The sequence below is a fragment of the Cololabis saira genome, chromosome 7 (assembly GCF_033807715.1).
Source record: "Cololabis saira isolate AMF1-May2022 chromosome 7, fColSai1.1, whole genome shotgun sequence".
Classification (NCBI taxonomy): Eukaryota; Metazoa; Chordata; class Actinopteri; order Beloniformes; family Belonidae; genus Cololabis; species Cololabis saira.
The window spans coordinates 49,662,650-49,675,612 of record NC_084593.1 but is presented as its reverse complement, the minus strand read 5'-3'; the positions used below and the strand labels follow the sequence as shown (position 1 = coordinate 49,675,612).

The 12,963-nt window shown below is 49.2% G+C and overlaps 1 long non-coding RNA gene across 1 annotated transcript; it reads right to left on the bottom strand.

Annotated features, from left to right (window-relative positions):
- Positions 1-11,453: 11,453 nt before the first annotated feature.
- LOC133447720 (uncharacterized) lies at positions 11,454-12,600 on the bottom strand. Its single transcript, XR_009782936.1, has 4 exons — positions 12,257-12,600; positions 12,051-12,185; positions 11,809-11,904; positions 11,454-11,662 (listed from the first exon to the last, which is right to left on the bottom strand). It is a non-coding gene; the product is annotated as an uncharacterized LOC133447720 (long non-coding RNA).
- Between the last annotated feature and the right edge of the window lie 363 nt (positions 12,601-12,963).

The window sequence follows — 12,963 nt, the reverse complement described above, 5'->3', positions numbered from 1 at the left end:
TAACGGACGCCACTTGGGACTGAGTCGGAGTTCTTACCACGTTGGAAAAAAACGGTTTGGTGACGGACGCGGACCGACTGAGAGGCTACGACGAGAGACCGGGCGGGCGTGAGAGGACGAGCCAGAGCAGGAAAAAACTTGGTTCAACGCCTAACAAACGATAAGTAAAGCAGCTGCTCGAGGGAAGGAGCCCGGGCGTTTCTGCAGGGCCGGAGCTGGGAGCCGACGGACACAGGACCCCCCCCCCCCCTTTCCCCTTTCTTTCTTAAACAATTACCTTTTTGAATATTGACTACTTGGACTGCCTCCTGAGCCTTGGACTATTTTATCCTTTTAATTGTGGACTTTAAGCCCTTTTTAGCATTTCTATTGTGTTCTTTTAAGCATTTTACTCTGGTGTTTTAATAGTTTTAATAAATTATTAATATAACTATACTTGGACGGTTGTCGTTTCTTAACAGTGGAAACAAATCAATTGCTGGTATCCAAAGAACCTCACACCCTGGTGTGACATTTTAATTTGGCGTTGTTGGCAGGATACCAGCTCCACTGTTAAGAAATGGACGCAGCCCAACAGAGTAATGCAAATGTGCCGAATGCTAACATGCCTATAACTGCACAGTTTGTTATGCCATGGTTTATGGGGGCTGCTTGGATCCCAAAATTTGCTGGTGAAAAGGGGAAATTTGCAGAATGGAGGGTTCAGGTGGAGGCCATGCACAAGGACTGAGTGAACAGCTACAAGCTGATTTTGTGTTGGGTGCCCTAGAAGGAGAGGCTAAGCGTGAGCTTCAGCTAACTAATCCAAGAGATAAAGACACTGGGCAAAAAGTACTGGATGTTCTAAAAAAACTGTATGCTAAGCCAGCCACCAAAGCACAGCTAAGGGCTAGTTTTTTCAATTGCAAACAACGGACTGATGAAAATGTGAGTGCTTTTGTACTAAGACTGCGAGAACTCTTTTTCAGATGGCAGGAACAGGATGAAGGTGGAATTGGAGAGGAGGGGGATGATCTTCTGATCGACCAGTTGATGGTTGGGGTACAAGCTGGACCCATAAAACAGGAACTGAGCTGACAGATAAGGCGGAATGATCCTATGACCTTTACAGACATGTGTAAAGAAGCTCGGGCCCTGGAACAAGAGCTGCAAGATGGGGAAGACCCCATCTTGTCCCAAAGAGTCTCACGGAACACAACCACAGCGAATATGGAACCATTAAAAGACCAGATACGGGCTGAGCTGCAACAAGGACTGATGGGAGAAATGAGGAAAGAGATCATGGAACAGATGAAAACCCTTTCTGCCAACCTACTAGAAGAGATGAGGACACAGCTTTCAACCAGGAAGGTGCCTTCAGGTCCTACAACTCCACATAGGGACTACAGCACAGCTGCACCATGAGCCCCTCAGGCAAGACGACAGCTACCAGGCACCAGGGCACCAGTCTACCAGTGGGACGCGCAGGGCAGACCTATCTGTCAGAGCTGTGGTGCAGCTGGGCACGTTCAGCGCCGGTGCCCCCGTAAATCATCAAGGCCTCAGGATTTTTAACCCCCCCTACAGCTGTGGGCCAAGCAGTGGGGGCAGTCAACCAGGAGAAGGAGCCCACATCACATTCCAAGTCCGCCTTAGTAGGTGAGTGCCCTGATGTTGTTGTCAAAATGAATGGATGCCCTATACCTTTCATTCTTGATACAGGGTCACAGGTCACGCTGCTGAGCCAAAGTTTATTCAGAAGGCACCTGGAAGGAACTGGAGTGACAAACGCTGGCGACACCCCCTGGCTGACCCTACGAGCTGCTAATGGTCTAGAGATCCCCTACGTGGGCTATGCTCTGGTCGACTGTATGGTAGGAAGTGTCCATGTCCCTGGAAAAGGTGTAATAATTGTCAATGATGAATGCTTGGGGCCAGATAAGGGCATACTTGGAATGAACATTATTAAATCTGTATGGTCTGCTCTCACTCAGGGGAATCACCCAGGGTTGTCGGCTTTCAAAACCACCATGCCCCCCGCAGCAGGACAGGTCTGGGATCAAGCTTTTGCAGAGTGTCAGCGAGTCACCACCAGAGGGCCCCTTCCACCGTACCAGGGCGTGGCCAAATTATCACGACAACAACCAGTCGTTATTCCACCCCATTCAGAAATGATCCTCTGGACCCAGGTGTCGGAAGGTGCAGCCTTCCGACACCTGGAAGGCTGCACCTTCCAGCCTCTTGTGAGGTGCTTGTAGAGCCTCTCCCTGACAGTGACACTGAATGGCGGGTGGGCCGGACCTTAGCCACCCTAAGTGGAGGACGAGTGCCTTGCAGGATCTGCAACCCCAACCTCTACCCAGTGGAAGTCCCACAGCGCCAGCCATTAGCTCAGGTGACGGAGGTGGCTGCAGCCGATGTACAAGGAGAACAAGAGCTGGTTCTCAGCAGCGTGGCACCAGATGTGGTGGAGGTAGCAGTAAGGCGGGTAGGGGTCACCAAAGGAGCTGACGACGCTGAGTCCCATCCGGTGATGTCCCTAAGGGGAGACGGCCTGACCCCTGAAGAACAGAAGGAGATGACCAGCCTGCTGCAGAGGTGGAACAAAGTGTTTTCAAGCCATGATGAGGACTTTGGCTGCACTGGTGCGGTGAAGCACCAGATACCAACTGGCTCAGCACCCCCAAGTCGAGAGAGGTACCGGCCTGTTCCTCCTAGCCTATATGCTGAACTACAAACCTTGCTGAAGCACATGCTGGACAGTGGTGTAGTGAGGGAGAGCGCAAGCCCTTGGGCAGCCCCGATTGTGCTTGTGAAGAAGAAGGATGGAAGTTGGAGGTTCTGTGTGGACTACAGGAGGTTGAACGCACTCACACATAAAGATGCCTACCCCCTGCCCCGCATTGAAGAGTCACTGACTGGGCTCAAAGCGGCCAGATGGTATTCCACCCTGGACCTAGCAAGCGGCTATTGGCAGGTGGAAATGGACCCCTCTGACAGAGAGAAGACTGCGTTCACCACACCATTCGGCCTCTACGAATTTGAACGGATGCCTTTTGGTCTGTGTAACGCCCCAGCCACATTCCAAAGGCTGATGCAACGCTGCCTGGGAAACCTGGTAAATGACTTTGTTGATTTATCTGGATGATGTGGTTGTGTTCTCTCCCGACTTTGACAGTCATGTGCGCCACCTGGAAGAGGTGTTTGAGCGTCTCCACCAGCATGGACTGAAGCTACAGCTTAAAGGTATTGTGACATGAAAAACACATTTTTCTTGATTTTTTGTGTTTTGTTGGGTGTCTTGACATCAATTACACCCAAAAAACAACGAACTTTTAACATTCAGTGTATTGTGTGCTTTCTGGGATTTTCCGCATAACTGTGCAAAAACGGCGCACCTGGTTTGGTGGCGGGCCGTGACGTCAGGGCCCGCTAAATCACCGCCCCCTCCACCCAGCTCCTCCTCTCCTCTCCAGCGCACCATAAAGGCCGATTTATGGATCCGCGTTACACCGACGCAGAGCCTACGGCGTAGGGTTACGCGGCGATGCGCACCGTACGCTGCATCGATTTAACGCGGAACCATAAATCAGGCTTAACACGGAGCTGTTTAGAGCCCTGTTTTGTTCTAATCACCGGAGGAAAACTGCTAAGAAGACCCGCGGCCACTGACTGGACTTAAGATAAGGGGACACTTTATTTACATGCCTTTATTTTTGTGATTGTTTGCTGTGGACTGTCTGCTTCGCCCTGCTGCTTTTCCGTGCATGCTTCGCCTGTCGCTCCCGGCTTAACTCTCCGACACCGCTGTGAGTGTATTGCTCGCGGGGAGCTGCGGTCCCGGTCCTCTGGTCCCGGTTGGACTTCATCCTCGGGCTGTAGTCGCCCTGTCTGGGCTGTGTGTGTGGGTGTTTGTGGTCGGTGTGCGCGCGTGTGTGTGGAGACGCTGGCAGAAGTGTGTAGCGGTTGGTTGGAGGAGGTTTGGAGGAGGAGCGGCGCAATGATTGACAGGAAAGGGGGAAAAGGACCCGTTTTTCACGGCGCAAAAAAACACTGTCATAAAAAGGACAGAATGGAGTACTAGAGTGAAGTTTTTCTTGTTACACTCTTTTAGACACATTTAAGGGATGTTGGCCAAGACTTTTAATAGTGTTAAAAGCATGTTAAAAATGATGTCACAATACCTTTAAAAAGTGTCACTTGTTCCAGCAAAAGGTAACATACCTGGGCCACGTGATCAGCGAGGCAGGGGTGGCTACAGATCCAGCAAAAACAGCAGCGGTGAGCGACTGGCCAGTACCTCAGACAGTAAAGCAGTTAAAATCCTTTCTTGGTTTTTCTGGCTACTACCGCCGCTTTATACCTGTTTTTTCAAAGATCGCAGCACCATTGAATGCATTGACACATGTCACCAATATGCAGGAGAGAAAGACAGCTCCCATTAACTGGTCCCCAGAGTGCCAGCAGGCTTTTGACCAACTGAAAGAAGCACTGATCAATGCACCCATCCTGGCCTATGCTGACTTCTCTCTCCCCTTCCGCCTCTATACAGATGCCAGTTTTGACGGTCTGGGGGCGGTACTGGCACAGGTACAAGACGGCAAAGAGCGAGTGATTGCCTACGCTAGCCGTAGCCTCCACCCAGCTGAACGAAATGACCAGAACTATAGCTCCTTTAAACTGGAGCTATTGGCCTTGAAATGGGCCGTAGCTGAGAAGTTTAAAGATTATCTCTATGATGCTGAATTTACTGTCTTCACAGGTAACAATCCTTTGGTACACCTAGAGTCGGCCCGCCTTGGAGCAGTGGAGCAACGCTGGGCAGCTCAACTGGCTAACTTCAAGTACACCATCAAATATCGCCCAGGTACACAAAATCGAAATGCCGATGCCCTGTCCAGGTTGCCTGAACAAAAAGGAGAAATGCCCCCAGCACTTGCAGATCGGGTCACGGTCGAAGGAGACGAAGCCTGGGAGGAACGCCAGGCCAAGGACCCAGATCTCTTACAGATACGACAGTGGAAAGCACAGCAACTGCCCCGGCCTGAGGGATGTGACTCCTCCTCACCTTACATGAAACGGCTGCTTGCGGAATGGGCTAAAATTGTAGTACAGAACGGTGTACTGGGGAGGATGTACAATGTTGATTCTGGCCACCAGGCTTTCCAAGTAATTGTCCCAAAACAGGAAGCCAATGACATATGGAGAACCTACCACAATGGGATGGGCCATCCTAACAGTGAGAGAACTCTAGCTGCGCTGCGGCAACGCTGTTATTGGCCCAGGAGAACTCTGCCAGCTCTATGGGTGCCAAAAGATCCGCACGACAGCGTATCATCCTCAAGGGAATGGGGCCTGCGAGAGGTTCAACCAGACCCTGCTGAGGCTGTTAGGTTCCCTGGCAGAGACTGACCAGGCACAGTGGCCTAACCAGCTACCAGCCCTTATCCAGGCCTATAATAACACCACCCATAGCACAACAGGGATGACCCCGCACTATGTGGTGTTTGGGAGACATGCCAGACTACCAGTGGACTGGGTATCTGGCCTGAGCCCCACGGTGGAGTCTCACACCCTAGAAGGTTGGGTAAAACAGCACCACAAAGTCCTGAGCCATGCATACCAGGCTGTGAAGAAGCAATCCCAACACAGGCAGGACCGGGATCAGACCCGTTACAACCGACGAGCTAAGCTAGCACCCCTGCTTCCAGGTGAGCGGGTGCTCATCCGCAACTTCCGCAGAAGGGCCAAAGGAAAGTTGGCCCCGAGATGGACTCCAGAACCATTTGTGGTGGTGACTCAGTTACGGGAGGGCCACCCAGTTTATGTCCTTCGGCCAGAGGGTAAGGAAGCACCCACACGTACAGTGCACCGTAATAACCTCCGACCTTGCCCTTTAAATGTGTTGCAGGAAAGCCAGGACTCAACCGGAGAACCAGAAACTCCGGAAGTGGACCAGTCCAAACAGTTGCCCCCTCCCACTTGGTGGCTCCCCGGACTAATCTTGAACTCTACCCAGCCGCTGGCAACACAGCCAGCAGATCCAGGTCAGGCTGAACCACCTGACCCTCAAGCAGGACCAGCAACCCCCAGTACAGAGCCTGAGCAACCTGACATGCGCCGCTCACGGTGAACTAATTTTGGGGTAGCCCCAGCCAGGTATCGTGAGTAATGGGTCGGGACGACCACTGTTAAAGAGGGGGGAAAATGTCACAGTGAGACTGTCATCAGTTATTTTATCATTTGATCCTGATTTGTTTTCATACATTGTGTGGGTTTTTATCTTTGCTTTATATTATCATGATTTATGATTGCATGTTTTATATTCTTGCATGATTGTGTTCTTATTGTGGTTTTATTGGTTTTACTGGATCAAAAACTGAACTGATGAGGGACACCTGGAAAACTGATTGTGTGACACACCCCACAGAGCACGATTGGTGCAGACGGACAAGTGATGGGTTTTAATTGATGGCGCACAGGTGAGCAGGGCAGGAAAGGCACAGCAGGTACGGCAGAGAAGGGACACGAGACGCGACACGAGCAGCAGTAGCAGACGCGACACGAGCAGCAGTAACGGACGCCACTTGGGACTGAGTCGGAGTTCTTACCACGTTGGAAAAAAACGGTTTGGTGACGGACGCGGACCGACAGAGAGGCTACGACGAGAGACCGGGCGGGCGTGAGAGGACGAGCCAGAGCAGGAAAAGTAAAGCAGCTGCTCGAGGGAAGGAGCCCGGGCGTTTCTGCAGGGCCGGAGCTGGGAGCCGACGGACACAGGACCCCCCCCCTTTCCCCTTTCTTTCTTAAACAATTACCTTTTTGAATATTGACTACTTGGACTGCCTCCTGAGCCTTGGACTATTTTATCCTTTTGATTGTGGACTTTAAGCCCTTTTTAGCATTTCTATTGTGTTCTTTTAAGCATTTTACTCTGGTGTTTTAATAGTTTTAATAAATTATTTAAACTATACTTGGACGGTTGTCGTTTCTTAACAGTGGAAACAAATCAATTGCTGGTATCCAAAGAACCTCACACCCTGGTGTGACACACTCACCACCAGGGGCGGGAGAGGGGCCCACATCACCAGCGTTCGTCGTCAGCACCCTCGTCGGCCTGAGGCGGGTCGCGGTGCCCGGGCCTGGCCGGGCTCGCCATGCAGCCTGGGATGCAGCTTGGCGGTGCTGGACCCGGGGAGGGTGAAACGATGAGTGAATAAGTGTTCTTGTCGGTAAGAATGTGGGATGGAAGGGTCCTGCGATGGAGGATTGGGGCCTCCATCGGCAGGACAATAAAATTTTATAATTTATTAGGGCCCGAGCACTGACATTGCGAAGGCCCTATTGTATCTGTAGGAATTTTTAGGGCCCGAGCACTTACAGTGCGAAGGCTCTATTGTATCTGTAGGACTTTTATTTTTCCTCCTTCTTCCGACGAATTTTTGTCCCCTAAACCTGCCCCAAAAGTCACCAAATTTTGCAATGTGCAATGTTATACATCAAAATGTGCGTCTCCATCCTACGACAACGCGCATTACTTTTGTCAGTCAAAAGCGTTACCGTGGCAACGATAGACGCCCCCCCCCCTTCATCTGATTGGTCCATATTTGATAGTTCCTACTTTCTGCTAAAACTTTTCAATGGTTTGATATAAAGAGTCGTGGGTGGTGTCATCGGACTCAGTTTTGAGTCCTTGACCAAAATTGGTGCAAATTAGCCCCGCCCCTTATTCTGATTGGTTGTGCCTATTTTCTGCTATAACGTTTGAATGGTTTGATATAGAGAGCCGTGGGTGGTGTCATCGGACTCTGTATTGAGTCCTTAACCTTCATTGGCCTGAATTAGCCCCGCCCCTGCTTCTGATTGGTTGTCCCTACTTTCTGCTAAAACTTTTCAATGGTTTGATATTAAGAGTCGTGGGTGGTGTCATCGGACTCAGTTTTGAGTCCTTGACCATAATTGGTGCAAATTAGCCCCGCCCCTTATTCTGATTGGTTGTGCCTATTTTCTGCTATAACGTTTGAATGGTTTGACATATAGAGTTGTGGGTGGTGTCATTGAACTCGGTTTAGAGTACTTGACCTTCATTGGTGCAAATTAGCCCCGCCCCTTCTTCTGATTGGTCGATATTTCATAGCTCCTATTTTCTGCCATAACTATTGAATGGTTTGACATAAACAGTCGTGGGTGGTGTCATCGGACTTAGTTTTCGGACACACACACACATAGCCACACAGACATATACACATACACACACAAACACATAGCCACACAGACATATACATCGGCCCATTCACCTGCATGCTCGCTCTGTAGTTTTGGGGGTTAGTTTGTCACGTTAGCTTAGCTTAGTTGGGATTGTACAGAGTAGTTGGGATCCTTAGCAGTGCAAATAACATCAGTATACTCAAAAGTGCTATAATATTTAAGTGTGCTACTTCTGGAACAAAATTAACAGCGAACATTTACTATCAGTTGATCAATAATTCCTGAGGTACTCCTGTGAATGTTAAAATAACTTAATAGAGGGAATCACTCTGTTTTGACAGTAAATAGGCTGGTGAACATATCACTATAAAGTACAGTGTTACAAATCACAGTACTACAAAACAGGTTTTTCTTCCTTTCAATTTTTTTTTTTTTTTTTTTTTGGTTTTAGGGCAGCAATCCACCTGCACCCTTTAAAAATCAGTTATAAGTCGAGAACTTGCCTCAGCTTAATGACACGTCCATACCTTGTGCGTTGACAAGGCCCAGTGTGAACAGGTTTACACACAGAACTGGTGTGATGACGTTGCGCACCTGGGACTTCTGGTGTAGTATTGGAGTCATCATCGCCGGCCTCTGGTTGCTGTGTGATGGGTGCGTGGTTGTCCAGCAGGTGCCGTCGGTTGCGCCTGAATGACTGACCTTCACCGGTCTCGATGTAGTAGCTCCGCGGTGTCTCAGCTGGTCGGATGACTGTCGCTGGTTTCCACGTGCCATCTCCCTGCTGGAAACGGATGGGTGCTCTGGCGCGCAGCGTTGACAGCGGTCTAGTATAGTGTTGCCAACTCCTCAGTAAGGAAAGTAGCTATTGGCTGTCCCAAAAGTCGCTAGAAGTCGCTAAATGACGCTGTAGGAGAGAGGAATAACGTCGTGGGAGGGACAAAAGTGCATATCAGAAATGACACCACCCACGACTCTCTATGTCAAACCATTCAAAAGTTATAGCAGAAAATCGGGACAACCAATTAGAAGAAGGGGCGGGGCTAATTCAGGCCAATGAAGGTCAAGGACTCCATACAGAATCTGATGACACCACCCACGACTCTCTATGTCAAACCATTCAAAAGTTAGAGCAGAAAATCGGGACAACCAATCAGAAGAAGGGGCGGGGCTAATTTTCACCAATTATGGTCAAGGACTCAATACCGAGTCCCATGACACCACCCACAACTCTTTATGTCAAACCTTTCAAAAGTTGTGGTAGAGAAAAGTATTCTAGGGGGTGCTGTTGAGCCGTTAGGCCACGCCCATTAATGCAAACCATGAAATATCAAATTTATCGCCAGGCCTGGCTTGCATGCAAAATTTGGTGACTTTTGGAGAACTATCAAATATGGACCAATCAGATGAAGGGGGGCACGCTTTTTGGCGTCTAGCGTCGCCACGGTAACACTTTTGAAAGAGAAAAGTAATGCGCGTAGTCGCAGGATAGAGACGCACATTTTGATGTATAACACACCTGGGTGCACGTTACGGTTCGGGCCGTATTAATTCTCGAAGGAATGGCTCATATTGCTCCAAAATTACGCGATTAATTCAGAATGTTCAAAATGGCCGACTTCCTGTTCGGTTTCGGCCATGGCGCCAAGAGACTTTTCTTTAAGTTGTGTACTGATACAGGTGTGTACCGATTTTCGTTCATGTACGTCAAACCGTATTATGGGGCTTGAGGCGCAAAGTTTTTTCTGTCTGAACCAACCAGATGAAGGGTGGGCGCGCTTTTTGGCGTCTAGCGTCGCCACGGTAACGCTTTTGAAAGAGAAAAGAAATACGTGTTGTCGCAGGATGGAGACGCACATTTTGATGTATAACACACTTGGGGGCACGTTATGGTTCTGGCCGTATTAATTGCCGAAGGAATGGCATAAATTGCGCCAAAGTGACACGATTAATTCAAAATGGCTGACTTCCTGTTCGGTTTCGGCCATGTCGCCAAGTTTAAGTTGTGTACTGATACAGGTGTGTACCGATTTTCGTGCATGTACGTCTAACCGTATCGTGGGGCTTGAGGCACAAAGTTTTCCGGGGGGCGCTGTTGAGCCATTTTGCCACGCCCATTAATGTAAACCATTAAATATCAAATTTTTCGCCAGGCCTGACTTGCATGCAAAATTTGGTGACTTTTTGGGCATGTTTAGGGGGGCAAAAAGGCCATCCTTTCGTCAGAAGAAAAAAGAAAAAAAAAAAAAAAATTCCTACAGATACAATAGGGCCTTCGCACTGAAGGTGCTCGGGCCCTAATTAACAACATTTAATGATTTTAATGCTTTGTCTAGATCCACATTACACACATCAGTTTTGTCCTGTATTGTTAAATGTTATAACAGCAAATGTAATCAAAAGATTGTTATGTATGATTGTTATGTATGCGCAAAAAAAAATCTGGATTAATAAAACCATGTGCACGCACATCTGCATGCAATGTTCGCTTCATAAATCACAGTCCATCTAGAAGGTTGTGCAGCTGAATCTGCCTCATATCCCGCCCTCTACACGCCCACTTTTTTACCATAAATGCATATGGATGAGCCTACTGAGCATGCGCAGTGGCTTCCTGCAGCCTGTTTGGTGTCAGAATGAATGAGAGGGTGTCCAGCCACCGTGACATTGACTTTCACGGAGACTTGGATCTAGATGTTGTAGATGATGTGGAGGACAGGGAAACCACATTATTTGGTGGTCACAGTAAAAGTTAGAATAAGTATATAAATAGTATACAATAAAATAAAGCGAGTGAGTGGCAGCACGCTGTTGCTGCCCGTTAGTGCCACAACGCAATTACCACTGGGGACAGGGGGGACATGTCCCCCCTCACTTTTCAAAATCATGTATTTGTCCCCCCCACTTTACAGTTTAAAAACTAACGGTAGGCTCAGACTGTGATTGCAAATCCTCAGACTGTCTGTGCGAAAGCGATGCGAAGATGGGATGGGACCCGCTCCCCATCCTCCCCTCCTCTCAGAGCTGCTCAGGGCTGATTTATGGTTCCACGTCACACCAACGCAGAGCCTACGGCGTAGGGTACGCGGCAGCGCGCACCATACACCGTACCCTACGGCCTAGGCTCTGCGTTGGTGTAATGCAGAACCATAATTCAGGCTTAAAAGTAAACATGACATGCGCACACCCAGCATGACAGGCAGATACACACGGGGAGAAGAGACTATTTTTATTATTTTTATTTTGTTTAAAACTTTATCCTTATGAACGCAATTTTTATATAGTCCAACCCTATTTTAATCAGAACACTTTCTTTTTTCCTCTCCGGCTCATCCTGCACTTGGAAGCGTCGGACGACGAGGAGGTTCTGGGCACGTCGTGGTCTGGCACCGCGGCTGCAGGCTTAGCTGTCCCCAGAACCAGCACCAGAGCGCATGGCGTTCCTGCCAGTGGCCGCGTCCTGACTGACACTGTGCTGCAAACACAGAGGGACATGCTCAGTGCTGTTAACGATGTGAAAAATGAGCTGCACCAAATTCGTGCGGTGATGACCACCATGTGTGACGTAATGTCCGACATTGCCGGTTCAATAAAAAAACATGTGCTATAAATGTAACATACTTGTCTTGTTATCCGCTGCATGACGCGTTCACGGAGCCTTGCGCCCTGCTGGTGTTCCTCATGTCGAGGTGGCGGCTGTGTGTCGGGGTCCTGGTGCTGTGGGGGAGGGAGGTCAGGTGGCAGTGGAATGCAATTTTTTAGTGCCATGTTGTGCAGCACAGCACACGCCCGGATGATTTTGCACACCTTTGCAGGGTGGTACAATAGCATGCCCCCCGAGTGATCCAGACACCTCCACCTACATTTGAGGAGGCCGATGGCTCGCTCCACAACGGAGCGCCCGCGCGCATGGGTGATGTTGTAGCGCACCTCCTCCTCGCTCTGCGGGTTCGTAAATGGGGTGAGGAGCCATCGCCTCAGGGGGTAGCCACTGTCACCTGAAATGTATAACATGAGAGCATTATGAGTCAGACCTTAGTTGGAATCTCTACAATCATGGTGTACTTACCAAGGAGCCAGCCATCACGTCCAGCGCCGGCCTGCAGTCTTCTCCCTACACTGCTCTGCGTCAGGATGAATGCGTCATGTGTCGAGCCAGGCCACCGTGCCACTATGTTTCGTCAGAACCATGTTCGTCTCACAAATAACTTGTACATTGAAGGTGTGCACATTTTTACAGTTCACATAGACAAATTCATTTTCGGTTGGAGCCCTTATAGCAACATGAGTGCAGTCAATGGCACCGATCACATTTGGGAAACCTGCCATTGCTGCAAATTGCCTTTTAATGTTGGCCTGTTCACCCACAGTGTAGGGAAACCCGATGTATCGACTGCTCATTTTTAGAATGCCATCCATTACGGATGGCATTATTGCGATCAGCGACGGCTGTGATATCCCAGACCTGAAGGCAGAATTTAGTTATTATTTCGTACCTCAAATGGGGCTTTAGGCAGGACATGTAACATTATTTATTGTTAATCACATACCTGTCGGCTGAATGGTTTGATATAGAGAGCCGTGGGTGGTGTCATCGGACTCTGTATTGAGTCCTTAACCTTCATTGGCCTGAATTAGCCCCGCCCCTGCTTTTGATTGGTTGTCCCTACTTTCTGCTAAAACTTTTTTTTTCCATCCATCCATCCATTGTCCACCGCATTATCCGAGTCCGGGTCGCGGGGGCAGCAGTCGGAGCAGGGATCCCCAGACTTCCCT